The sequence below is a fragment of the Dermacentor silvarum genome, chromosome 9, assembly GCF_013339745.2.
Source record: "Dermacentor silvarum isolate Dsil-2018 chromosome 9, BIME_Dsil_1.4, whole genome shotgun sequence".
In the NCBI taxonomy this organism is placed as follows: domain Eukaryota; kingdom Metazoa; phylum Arthropoda; class Arachnida; order Ixodida; family Ixodidae; genus Dermacentor; species Dermacentor silvarum.
In genome coordinates, this window is record NC_051162.1 from 152,604,163 (window position 1) to 152,617,889 (window position 13,727).

The following is a 13,727-nucleotide window of genomic DNA, read 5'->3' on the forward strand; positions in this document are numbered from 1 at the left end:
CTAAAAGAAAAAAAACTATTAATCAGTTAAGGATATCGTGAAACATGTGAGTAGTTATCATTAACAGCATCTTCGGAAGATTCCGGAAGGAGTATGGCATGATTGCGTGTCCTCGAAACACGCAAGGCGCAGAGAAATCTGCCGAGGTTCAAGGTCAAGGGCGCCCTCTGTGAACGTTTCAAGAATTTTTGGATTGTTTCCATAGCGTCACGATACCGATCAGCAAGCACGCTTTTGATGGCGCTTCGAACAACACCGTACCAAACATAAAAGGAAGGGATAAAGGCTTGAAATGGTACACCCAGGTTAGAGTGCTTCTGGAGAATTCAAAATTAGGTGCGTCTGAAGAGCAAGCTTAGAGACGCCAGGATATCAGCTGTATATCACCTTGGATTCACTCGACGGCAAGTATTGCATTGGAGGAAGGTGACGAGAAAGCGAAAACAGACCATTTTCCTTCCATTTCCAAGGTTGGCACGTGACTGAACTGATTTTGAATGCGTCTCGCGGACGGTTCAAGTCAACGTCACGTTCAAGGCATTAGGCTATGACACACCAAACGGACTACAGTATAAATCGTATAAAGTTGTGTAATCGTCTCACATCTGCTATACTCTACGTATGAAGTTTCACAATTCATATTTACTCGCAACCACACCCTTGCGTATTCGCCTTGATTAGCAATCTCACAAAGGCGTTCCTTCAAACAGCACCTAATGGAAAGGAGACAGTAATATCGGAGAGCCAGCGCTGAGTAATGAAGCTGACACGCACGTGTTTTCAGCGTTTGCCAGCCAGCCGGTGATGACAACGCCTCTGCCGTACTAATTTGGTAACTTTCAGTGATTTGCACGTAAAATTGGTTGATTTGAATTCCCTGAGCGGACGCAGAGCATAGCGCCGGGCGGAAACAACATAGTTTTCGGTGCTTTCGTTACTCTTCGCCTGCAAAGAGATCAGGAAGATATTGCAACTGGGCAAGATGCCCTTACTCCTACAGCTGTTTTGTAAGTGCGCACTCACTTGGAATCGTTGAAGAAGCACAAAAGCGAAATCTAAGCTGAGCATTCTAAATCAACTTCCGCATATTCTCGCTTGACGTTGTAGCTGACACAAGCGCAACTGCAGTTTTGCTTAAACTAGATCATCTGTAGATGCCGTTCTGAAAGTATCCGCAACTATCCTAGCGAGAATATATATTACACGAAACCAGTATCCAATTCCTGAGGCACGCTTTAAATTTATCAAAAGCATTCATCTTAAAAGTAAGAAAAGCGGGCAAGGCCAAATCCATTTATCAGGAGCAGTAGTGAAACAATCACAGTTCGGCCCCTAAGTAACCACACGTAAACAGGGGAATAGAATGATATGTAGCGACTTTCTCAGCGTGATTGGGGACTCACCTCTTATCCCTGACACATGTTGTGGTAAAAGAGTCGAAGCTGGTATTGGTTCCTAAGAGGTACCCTTTTGAAAAAAAGCGCTCTATAAAACCGAGTGAGGTTTTGGCAGTATTGCATAGAAATTGCATACCCTTCTTTTCACCATTGAGCGTTCTAGCGACAAATAAATATACACAGAAAGCACACACACTATAATATCGCGATAATACGTAACGATAACTAGATCTATGCATTGGTAATTTAATAAATAAATGGTTATTACTTTGGTTTAGTTCAGAATAATTGTTTTGGGGTATGGCGGGTCAATGGAGCACTTTTAAAGTGGCCATTGCAGAAATGATGCTGGTTTCATGGTTGAAGGATTGCTAGGAAATAAGTGCGCTTCGAGCTTCCGTCTTTGTTCCGTACGCGATGGTTTAAAACAGTGATGACGTTTGTATCTTCGGTGGGGTTGGATGCATGACCTATTCAGCTAAAATAAACACATAAAACTGAAAAAAATGTACACGCCACTCGGCCGCACGTTGTCGGTAATGAGCAGCCAGTTTCTTATTTATTTGGCGTCAAGGGATGTACACATGTAAACTAGTTGGCTAATGGCTGGTCAGTTGCCATTAGGTGGCTCTGAATACGTGCATTTGAGTCGTGCTTGTGTGGTTGATTGATATATTTTGTGCGTCTTCTCTACTTGTTCGTGAATGCCGATTGTCGATTGGGTTAGTAGGATGCTCTCACTTTGGAAAGCAATACTTGTTACTCCAGGTAGTTTGGAAAGAAGTTCGTCAGGGTTGGAGAGTAACTTGTTCCGCTAACTTCTTCTTTAATCCGGCATGTGATTTGCGTTTGGTAAGTTCAGTGTGTTCCTGCATTATTTGAGTTTTTGGAATCTGAACAGAGCAGTCGCATATTCATGTTCATGGCTCAAAGCTATTTCCGTTAACGCAATATACACTATTTCAGTCACGAGAACACGGCTGCGCATGCATCGTTTTAGCATTGTGATTTGATGTTCTGTTACAGTTTTAGAATACGTTTCAGTCCCATAGATTCTCGGTTTTTCTTCATTTACCTCCAGGTTACTTATTGTGGCTTGTCGGTTTGCGAAGACGTGCAATAAAAAGGTCTGTGTGGACATTCTCTTACGACTCGTGACACGTCCACTATAGTCCCTGCTTTGATAGACGGGTCAACCAGCGATCTTCCTTTGCTACAGACTTCATGATTGACGTTGTGTACTGCAAGTTCGCGGTATACAGCAAATAGGTGCTCTTGTAGCTTCTCAGTACCTCGTAGTTATTGAGACAGTTTGCTTCCAGGGAAATCGTTTCCGCGTTGGTGGCTGGCGACGCCGTTAGTTTTCATATGCATGTTCGCCTCGCAGTGCTTTTCAGGTGTCGCGCCTGAGGGAACTCTTCCAAGTGGTTCTCACCTAAAGCTTCAGGTTCTTCGAATGGCGAATGTGTTTTAACTTGGGGCTCTCCATGTTTGGTATTGCCACCTCCCAGACAGATTTTCAACCGGTGCTTAGTGGCGCTGCGCACGGCAGGGGTTGAACTCCTTGTGGCCTCATGCTCCAGGTATAATTTTCAAGCGGCTGGATAAGTGTTTTTTCAGAGTTTTCAATACACGAAATAGTTGACGTTCTCATATACTATGTTCCTGTCGTGAGTTTTCGCGTAGAGTCCCCATTCTGTAAACTTGACAAAAATTCCTTGAGGATTGAAAACTCCTAATCTCTTCAGCAGCTGTACACATTCCATTATTCTGAAGAAGCAAGAAACGTGGTGAAAGTAAGTGTTCAATGAGCAGGATAAAGTGACGTCTGACAGGGATAAAAGAACCTATTCGATCGGTCAAAAATGTGTCAAGATCCCTATGTGCTCTGGAGCAGCCGTACTCCCTGCAGCTACGCTCAGGTTGCCGCCTGCGCTCGGCCACCCGTACAACGAAGGACACTTCGAACCTCGGTTATTCCGGAGTCTCTAACTCTGCGATACCGACGACTCCGTCTGCGGTGTCCTCTTGGGCTGTCACGAGCACTCAACGCGATCCCTTTGCGGGACACCACGGTGATGACGTGGATGACTGCCTCGACAGATACAACCAAGTGAGTTCGTTAAATCGTAGGCCGACTCCCAGAAACTGTCTTATCATGCATTTTAACGCGAAAGCGAAAATCTGGCGTCAGCGTTGGTGTCGGCGTAAGTGCCGGCGTCCGTTGTGGAGAAAAAAATCCCGAATGCCCCGACCACGCAGGCCCTCCGCATGGCGCCGAGGAATTAGTAAACTAATTGGATTTCTCAAAGTAAAATACGTCAGAAAAATCGTAAAGTACGACTTAACCACAACCTGATAGCGTCGGGATGTAATTTGAATATACGAGAAAACATAAGGCTCCTCAAACTCAAACACAAGGCTCCTTTCCAGAATTTCTACCACTCTTACAGCGGCGCGCCGCGGTTTTCTCCTTGAAAAAAAAAATACCATCCAGATGGCGCTCGCCTCCTCGGCAGCCGCATCTCGAGACGAAGTTGGGTGAAGCTGGAGAAAAATAAAGCTGCAGTTGCCGGCAAGCATGACAAGCATTCAAGGACCTTTGAATTCTATCACGTTCCTCTCCTAAATGCGAAGCGTAAGCGTCCTCCAAATTTTTATTTCACCGGCGTTGCGAATGCGTACAAGGTATTGGAGCAGTAATTCTGCAACATAATGCCGCTTCTGAATAGCAAGTGGTGGCATACGCCAACAGAACACTCTCTCCAACTGCGCGGGACTATACTATCGAAAATCAAAATGTCTGGATATTCTTTGATCAATTCAGATATTTTACCTTTATCTTACGGCACCAGCTTAACCGCCCATCATGCTCTGTGTTGGCTGCCATCAATGAAAAACATTTTAGGACGCTTAGGACGTTGGATAGTCCGCTTGCATGAATATTACTTTGTAATAATGTGCAAGTATGACAAATGCCATGATGATGCCGACACTTTTTCGCTGGCCATTGCGCATCAACAGCAACTGCAGTGCGAAACGCGTATTCACACTTCAACAACTGTTATTTACTGATATAGCTTTCTCAGCCTTGTGCAAAGTATGAAACTTGCAAAAACGAGGGAAAGAGCAGAACCCCTATACTCCAGAACACTGCAAAGAAAACAACTCTTAAATGAGATTCAATGTGAAAGCGCATTCCTCGCATGTCATGTTCGTATATAAATTGTGTTCTTGAAACCTTCCCGTGAGAGGTGCGTAAAGCGAAAATAAGATTTTAGAGCGATGGCTCTACAACTCCAGGTACAAACCCAGAAAACGCCTGGTTGCGTAAATCTGACCTTCAAGATCAGCCAAGGTCAAACTGGGACTTCGCCTGCCTAATGCGTTTTGGAAATGCGCGTGCACCGGACAACAGCAGACATTTATTAAAATAATAAAAATGTCACAGTTTCGCCCTAAGGGCGAAGCAATGAATGCGATAGCAACACAGCAATGTCATACGAAGTAAGGTGAGCGGCCTTGGTAGCAATATGAATTGTAGTAAACATGAGCTGATTAAGTAAGCAGTTGTGCTGCGGCGTAAGTAGACCGACATGAAGAGAGACTCGATGACCACGAGAAGGCGCGTGTGAAACGGTGGTGTTGATGAGAAGCGCTTACCGTGGGCAGTGCGTGCGAAGGGACACACCTGTAGTGCTGCACTGCCGATCTGGGCAGCATTGCATGTGTAGCGCGCGTTGGAAAATGTGGCCCGACTATTACTAACTGAATGAACAAGCGTGGTGTGAGCGCGCACAAACAAACATGAATAGATCACACTGAATGACTGCAGCCAACGACTGTCAAAACGCTGGCAGCGCAACGTATCTTCGCCCGCGCAGCGGGCGAAGGTACGTGCGGTCTATCAACGGAAACTGAGCGGCATAAAGGTCAGAGCCGTGTGGAGATAAGAGACGGTGCGGTCGAACGAACGACGAGCGCGGTTGTTGGAAGCGTAGAAGTGCGCCCCCCCCCCCCCCCTCCCCCTTCCCCCCATGCTCCCTCCGGCGCTGGCTTCCCGCTTCCTGGCTTGCGCGTGGGAGAGATAAGAGACTGTGCGGACGAGCGACGAGCGCGGTTGTTGGCAGAGAAGTGCCCCCCCCCCCCCCCCCCCCCCCGCTCCCTCCGGCGCTGGCTTTCCGCTTCCTTGCTTGCGCGTGGGCGATTGAGTGCGTTCGCTCCCCGTGATAGCGCGCGTCCCCCCACGCTTCCGCTGGGGCATACGGCGCGCGGCGAAGATTTTATCTATACGGAACCTCACGGCGACGGCGACGGCGACGACGACGGCGACGCCGACGGCAGAAATCCGGTTGAAGTGTCCATATAATTGCTATCGCAATAAAAAAGGTCCTCAAGCATTCATATTTTGATACAAGGCAGCTTATATTGCCCCTGAAAGGATGTCTTCCAAGCCGTGCACTTGTGTTTAAAGAGAAAGCCAACTTTAAAAAAATCATCATAGTCTTGTAAGCTGGCTTTGCCACATTCTATATTGCAGTGAAGCCTGCACATAAAGAAAAATGCGATGCGAAAGGGGCCCGATAATGCTATCGCGTTCCACTCTTAAAGGTGAAGCTTAAGTGTCCTATTTTTCCGAAAAAGTAAAAAAAAATGATGCCGAGCCAACTCCAAGATTGGCATATGAGAAGTGAAGCTTTGGTGATGTGCTAGTATCGATCTTATGTCTGATTATATTGTGCACGCAAATTGCACTGTAGTGATTGCCTGCCTGCCAGTGACGAACGCAATACGCGGAGACCTTCACCACGTGACCTACGTTAACACGGGTTACATTGTCACCGGTATCGGCCCCCATTTCCTTTGAAACCGTATCAAGGGTCGGCGCGCCGACTATAGCGGGCTGATCCGGGAGATAGTACAACTGTAAAGTGCTCATAAGTTTGCATAAGATCGACCTAACAGACGCGTTAAAACCGAAACCCTCGAAAAATGAGCTTATATTTCTTGTAATTCGGGTATTTAGGAATCGTTCGTTTTATCACTGCGTAATTACCCAGAAAACATGGATAGCAGCCAAGACGCCTATGAGGGCAGAAAGGATCGTAGTGCTATCCTGCGTATAAGTTATTTGGCAAGAGATCAGCGACACTCACCTGCCGTGGTTATATGAAACTTCGGGAGGGTTCGCAAAGGAATCACGCACACGCACACACACACACACACACACACACGGTAGGATGCACACCAAGGAAAAAAAGACACAAACTGAAAGGTAATATTGCGGGTAAAGAAGATGAGTGGAGCGTCGATAGATAGAAAACTGCAAAAAAGGAAAGCACAATTATTTAATGCATTTGAACATGTTCTGAAGCATTTTAAATGTATAACTAAGTTTAAATCGTTAATAAGACTATAAGTTGATTTATTTTACATTTATTTTCAGTATGTTTTATGCACTATAGCATAGTATATTGACATTGTATTTAATTTTTCTAACGTATTTCACGTAATTATGTTCTTTTTATTCTTTTTATATATTTTAGTTTATTCTTTTCCTAACTTGCCGATTGCTCACACGTTTCTACATTGGTATTGTTAGCCTATGGTCCCGTTGCAGCTTTTCGGTTCTTCTGTAAATTATCTGAGACCAATATACTGCATGTTAACGAATAATAACCGAAACTTAATTGTAGATCATTAGTCCAAAGCTCCACATGACGGGGTCTTTCAGAGAAAAAGAAAGAGAAGGTTCCTTGGAAGAATAATCTAGAAATCTGCCTCAGGGATGCGCGTATAACCTGTTACTCCAAGGTTCACCGAGAAATCACTCAAAGTACATGTGCGAAATAATTAAGCTGCTCAACGCCCTATTCCTTACACGTTAAATCTAGAAATACAACGGTAACAATGCATTTCTGCATCGCCGTTGCCACAATCGATGAAAAATTATCAGGAGCTCATGATTGTAACATAACCCAGTTGTTTAGGTATGAAATTCCTCTTCGTGACATGGGAAAACAAATTGTACTAATCCTATGCGATGAGCGTATGGGTGCAAGCGAATCTGTGACTCGACGTCAAGAGAAAAGGTCACATCCCCATAAGGAACACGCAGCAGATTTCGGCTATGAACGCGTCTCGTATCGGTCTTAGTAATGTATGCCTTTTTTGCAAAGCAAATTATACTTTTTCTTCAGCGCCGATGGTCTCTCTCAAACACTTTCATTGGTGCTACCATCCTCGCGAAATTTTGTCTTACTCCGCATTGGAGGCATCCATGTGGACGGTCGAAAGCGTTCCTGACAGTACGCGAAGATAGCTAGCTTGACACTGCGCGAGAAACGCTGCCACATGTATAAGCTGATGCGTCCGGTGCCGACTGATCGCTTCCCCAACAGCGACCGCTTCTGCTCAGTAAAGCAGTCGACGCCCACCACCGAACAGCCGAAGAAAAGCGGAAGACGGCACAGCGTGTTAAAGGAAGTGAGGCACGGAACACTTCGCTTTGCCACCCAGCCACGAAAGGTGATGTTTGAAATTACCTCCACTCCAACCAAAGCCTTAACTTGCTACCAAACCATAAGGCACTTACCCAATGCAGTGAAAGCAACACATAGGGGCGAGACAGGAACAAGCGACGCGAAATGAGCTTCTTGGAAAATTAATTATGATGGACGTAGTCTCCACAAAATGGAAATTCAAGGGATGCAAGCCCACCAACAATGCAAAAAAAAATGTTGGAATTATACGTGGTGACATGTAACAACAACGCAACATTTTGAAGAGCCTCTATGATGCATGATGTGTCATCTTGTCCAAAGTGTTCGTGAAGTCTATTCCAACATTTAGTGCCTCATAGTATCGATTGCGGCTTCAACAATTTCAGGTGATATCGCAGAGCCGTACATGCTTACGACATTGCAGAGCAATGTCTTTAACGGGTACACCACGCCATGCAAGCGTGCAATGCTTGCAACCCTGCATGCTTTGCAGAGATTTAATATGCGTGTTAAAACTAAACGTAACTCAAGGCTGATTCAGTGTGACTTAATTTTTCTATTGATTGGTATGCCAAACGCAAGAATGAGAAGCCTACCATTGGTACATGTGTCTGCAACTATGAGGTATGCAAAATTTTGGAATTACTGTGGTTCTTTTGAAAACTTTCCTACCATATATAAGCAATTCCACTCCTATATATAGGAGAGACAACATAATCAACTTGAGTACACGATTTATATTTCAGTGATATTGCAAAATATCATAAAATACGCTTTTAAATTTCGCGGCTGCTGATGACTTGTCAGTACTTTCATCCTACCGCCGAAGTTATATGCTAGTACGCAAAAGCCATGGTTATATTTTTCGTGAGTGCTTGCTGAATGCATTGATATTGTCTGTCGAAAGTGCATGAAAAATATTATACAGAGAATTTTGAGGATAATTCGTCAAATAGTTCAAGCCAGAAGGTGTCTGAAACAGTAACGTAAAGCATGTTAAGAAAGGTGTTTCTTATGTTTTGAGCTATGGCTTTATGCGCCTTGTCAGAGAATTTGACAATTTGCATAATAAGAAACTCGGGAAATTACTTGCGTGAAGCACCCGATTAGTGATGACAATACGTGAATCTAACAGAGCATATTCGTCTTAGTGCAGGAAACGAAGACCTTCAAGCACGTACAGAAAGATTCAATTCCTGCTCGTCAGGGTTCACCTACGATTATGGGCTACTGTCAAAAGGTGATCAGGCGTCTGGCACATCCCCTATTAGTGATATAGCATCGATGAGAAAGGGGTTTTATATTTACTACTTCATATCGACAAAAATAATAGTCCAGGACCAAATGGAATAACAAATTAGTTTCAGTGCAAATATGCAGAATGGCTTTCAAAGTACTTGAAAAGAGTTTTTCAGCCCTCGTTGACAAGTGGTGACTTTCCGCAGGCTTGGAAGCAATCTATGGCCATACCGGTATGCAAAAGTGGCCGAAGTGCTGAATGTAATAACTTCAGTCCTATTTCGCTTACCTTTCTAAGTTCCTTGAGCATATTCTTTCTATATATCCATCGACCTACCTTCGTGATTACGATACATAATTTTTCCACCAAAATTGATTTGTAAAGTCTATCTACGATTGCCAAGTTCGCCGAATGCTTGCCAAGATTGCTCACGGGTGCCATTGAGCATAGAAGCTTTTTGTTCAAAATCCTACATGACAATTGCTTCAGCCTCTTTGAAATCACTAAACCCCCTAAGTGTCAGGAAAGATCCCTGCCTTCATTCGAACGTGATTAACACAACGGCAGCGAAAGTAATAAAATTATGACAGTAACCTCAAAAGCGCAATAAAGGACTACAGTTTGGCAGTGATGGCCTCCAGCGACAGATTTGTCCCAGATTTGTTCCTTTTTTCTACAAGAGCTACGCATCTCGAACAAAAGCTAAAGTCATCGTAGAAGTCTTTAATTTGATCTACATTGCACGTGTATAAGGCTGGCTGAACACATAGCATGGGAGTTTCCCTGAACTGCATATTTGTCATTACATATGCATAATTTTTAAGCAAATCCTTTACTGGCCTACTTTCAGTAGCGATTGACAAATACATAGTTAAAGTGCTGTAAGCGTTCTGTAAGCTACCTCGTTTAACAAAAGTAATGTTTACTTCAAAATGTTCCAAACTGCAGCAAATTCAGCTGCACATAAAAATGAATGAAATACAACAGACTTCCAATAATTCGACCCTGGTTAATTCGATTTTTGTTAGTTTGATCCCGGCCGATAGTCCAGACCAGCGCCCCTGCATTTCTATGAACTGAATCGTTCGTTATTTCTATCCTAAAATGGACCTTCGTTGGACCATTTGAACTTGGCCAATAAGGACTCACGTGCCTGACGCCTATGGTGACCCCGATAGCGACCCCTCGGCCCCTTTAGTGGCAGCGTATGTCTCGGCGAAGCTTAAGGGACAGGTAATGCGTTGAGCACACGTCACCTCCCGTCCGAAACGGCTACTTTCGGTCTGCCCTACGAAGATTTTCAATCAATAACAGCAGCTAACTTCTGATTAGGATATTTACCCTAATCAAACGCACCCCCACTTTTTTTCAAGAAAATTGAGATTGAAATTGCCTGCGTTGTGCAATTGGACACGATACCAAAACCGCCTGAACGGCGTTTGTATGCTTTGCCGCAAAAGAGATGTGTACTACGGGAAAGATGAATTTGGGAAGATGTAGTCAGTGGGCAACACATATTGACGTTGCCCATTATTCTTGCAAACAAATTGGGTGTGCGTTTCATTTATACTTTGTTTAGGAGTTCTAGTATCTTTTCTACGTTAGTTTTCTACATAGGACTCATGGAAATTGGGTGCGCATCTGTTTCGGGAGCATGTTAGATTCGAGAAGATATTGCCAAATGAATGAGCGGCGCGTTTCGTCGTTTTATTGCGATAGTAATTATATAGGCAATATAGGCGCATTTCTGCCGTCGGCGTCACCGTCGTCGTCATCGTGATGTTCCGTAAAAAGTGCAAGGGCGATAAATCGTCGCCGCGCGCCGTATGCAGTAGTTCGAGTGCGAGCGTGCGAGGCTGAGCCGGCAATCACGACTCGTTCTCGCGCACGCAACACAGGGAAGAGGGAAGGCAGCGCGCTGTCTTCAGTCGTGCTCAACGCTCCGTGGGGGAGGGGGCTGGGAGCGGGGAGCGGGGGGGGGGGGAGTTCTACTCCGAGCGACCCTGGTGGCTGTATCTTGAAATCCATCCGCGTAGGCGCAGAGTACGCCGTGCGCAGTGTTTTCGCGGCTGAGTTCGGGTTGACGTGATACGCCGCACGAAGGTCAATTCCCTGCCTGCTCCTACCGCGCTTCCTCACTCCAGTGTTTTGACTGCGAGTTTCCGCGGTCATCGCCGAGATGTGTTCATGTTTGCTTGTGCGCGCGAAACGCCATGCTTCTTCATTTAGTTAGTATGCCTATGTGTACAAGTTAATACGGCCGACAAAACTACTATTCTACTTCGTGTAGCTGTCGACTGATTTGCGTTCGCAATTGATGCTTCGCCTTTCGGGCGAAGCTGCGACTTTTTTTTCTGCATGTTGTTCAGTTCGACCCACCGAATTATTCAATCCATTTCATCGGTCCATCTAGGGTTGGATAAATGGAAGCCGACTGTAATAAGGTTTTATTTTAGGGGAGAACTGGTCTGTGGTCTAAGTTGGGAGAGGGTTAATTCGGTAGTACGTGATAAGCATATCTGCGCCCCTTTAAGAGAACTGCCAGCCCTTCCACAGGGGTTGAGATGGAATGCCAGCGAAACTGTACTGTGGTGGGGATTATGTATTTCAAATTATGACTATTAAGATATGATGGTGTAATCGGTTATTTGAACTATTAAAAATGAGAAATATTTATGATACGGTGGTTTTCATTTATTTAGTCACCACAACCTTATGGTCGCTTCCGTATACCGCCATAGGGTGTATGGCAAAGGTTGGCACGTTCTTAATAAACCCGTCACCAACGTCGCGCGCGTTGGGTTCGAACGCTTGCAAAATGTCGCCGCCGTCGACAACAGTTGTGCGCGTTGTTTGTTTGACCGCACACAACCGCCGTAAAAACGCTGGCTATGGGATGGAATGGCTACACGCCTTTGTCGACACTGTTAGCGGACAGGCGGGCGAGCGCCCAGAGAAAGTGGCCGCACAGGCGGCAGAGGCCTGCAGGGCTGAGCGCAAGCGCCGCAGTGGGAGAGCGGGCACCCACACGCACAGTCTAGGGTGCCTCGATGCCCTCCTCGCCCACTACTCTCCTTCATCGCGTTTGCTCTCCGCCGTGCGTTCAAACTTCGGGTGTCTTTGGTCTTTGTGGGCATCGATTATTTGCCACCAACATGCCGTAGATTCAGCAGCATCTACAACGTTCTGGTGCCGCAATTGCCCGCGTCAGACCCGGAAGGTAACGCCAGAACGATGCTGTTCACAGTCCGGAACACTTCCCCCATTTTAAAAGTAAAAAAAAAACAAGAACACCGCATATCCACGGGGTGAATGATGATGAGTGGGCGAAGCTCCGGAGGGAATCATCGGTAAACCGTGAATCTTCCGTGTAATTCGCCCAGTCTCGCCGCACTAAATCGAACGATTGACTTCCACCAATGACACGCGCCATATGTGACGTCATTCCTATTTTATAACAGCGCCTTTCATTATAATTGCACCATCTCCCGCTTAAGGGGACGCTAGCACAAACGCGTTAGAAACGTGCAGTATACTCTCTAGTAAGGGGGAGAGGCCACAGCGTCTTACGCAGCCGTTTACACATGCCGGAACGTGCACCGCGTTTGCCGACGCCATCACATGACTGCTGAGAGAGTATAACCCCCGTATTCATAAATGCTCCTCGACTTGAACTTGACTTGCCACCGCCTTCAACGCGTTTCGAACGCGCTGCCCAAGGCGATGGGAAGTCAAGTTCAAGTCGAGGAGCGTTTATGAATACAGGGGTAAGGCGGAGAGGCCAGCTTACACCAGCTTCTTACACGGGCCGTAACGCGCTAGCACAAACGCGTTAGAAACGCGCAGTCTTTCGTTAATGTTGGGTATTTATTGTCAACGTGGTGCGTGTGTCCATGTGCGCTTCGTGGCGTAGTGGCTAGCGCCGCGCGTTCGGAAGCGAGGGGTCCCTAGTTCGATTGCGCGCTACGGACACAACTTTCGGAATTTTTTTTTCAGAAAACTAGACCTGGCTACCTACTACGACGACGACGACTACTACTACAGAGGAGGGACAGACCCACACCCTAGCAGCTTCGTCCCTAAAAACGAAAAATAGGGGAAAAAGAAAAAGGGAAAAAAAGAAAGAAAACACTGGTCGGCACACACACCGTCACACACGGTCCAGGCTTAGGTACCGGTTCCGTTCTGAGGTCCAAAACACGGCACGAGGGGTCCACTTGGAGCTTGCTCCTGCCAAGTCACCATCATCCGCGTCTTCCTGGGTCGCCAGCTGCCGGTACGGTCTGACACGCTCTCTCCAGAATCTTATATATGCAGGCAGGCGTACGCCACTTGCCCCCGTCATGAGGGCGAGGCTCCCCGTGAAAGCGCGCGTCCCTCGCGCGCTTGCCCTTTCACTCGCACATACAGTATACAGCCAATGAGATTTTTTTTCTAGAGGCGTTGGTTCCGCGTTCAGCGCTCATTGACAGTGTTGCCAGGTCCGACGAGGTGGCGTAGCCAAAAGTTAGAGAAGTTGTAGCCCAATGTAGCCAAACAGAAAAAAAGTGCAAAATATTTCGTAGCCAAATATAGCCATTGTTATTT

At 46.0% G+C, this 13,727-nt stretch overlaps 1 long non-coding RNA gene across 1 annotated transcript in view; it reads left to right on the plus strand.

The window, feature by feature from the left end:
* Window positions 1-618: 618 nt before the first annotated feature.
* LOC125939947 (uncharacterized) overlaps window positions 619-13,727 on the plus strand; it is a 70,139-nt gene continuing 57,030 nt past the window's right edge. Inside the window, exon 1 of the long non-coding RNA XR_007463186.1 lies at window positions 619-832. This is a non-coding gene — a long non-coding RNA (uncharacterized LOC125939947). The remainder of the gene's footprint in view (window positions 833-13,727) is intronic.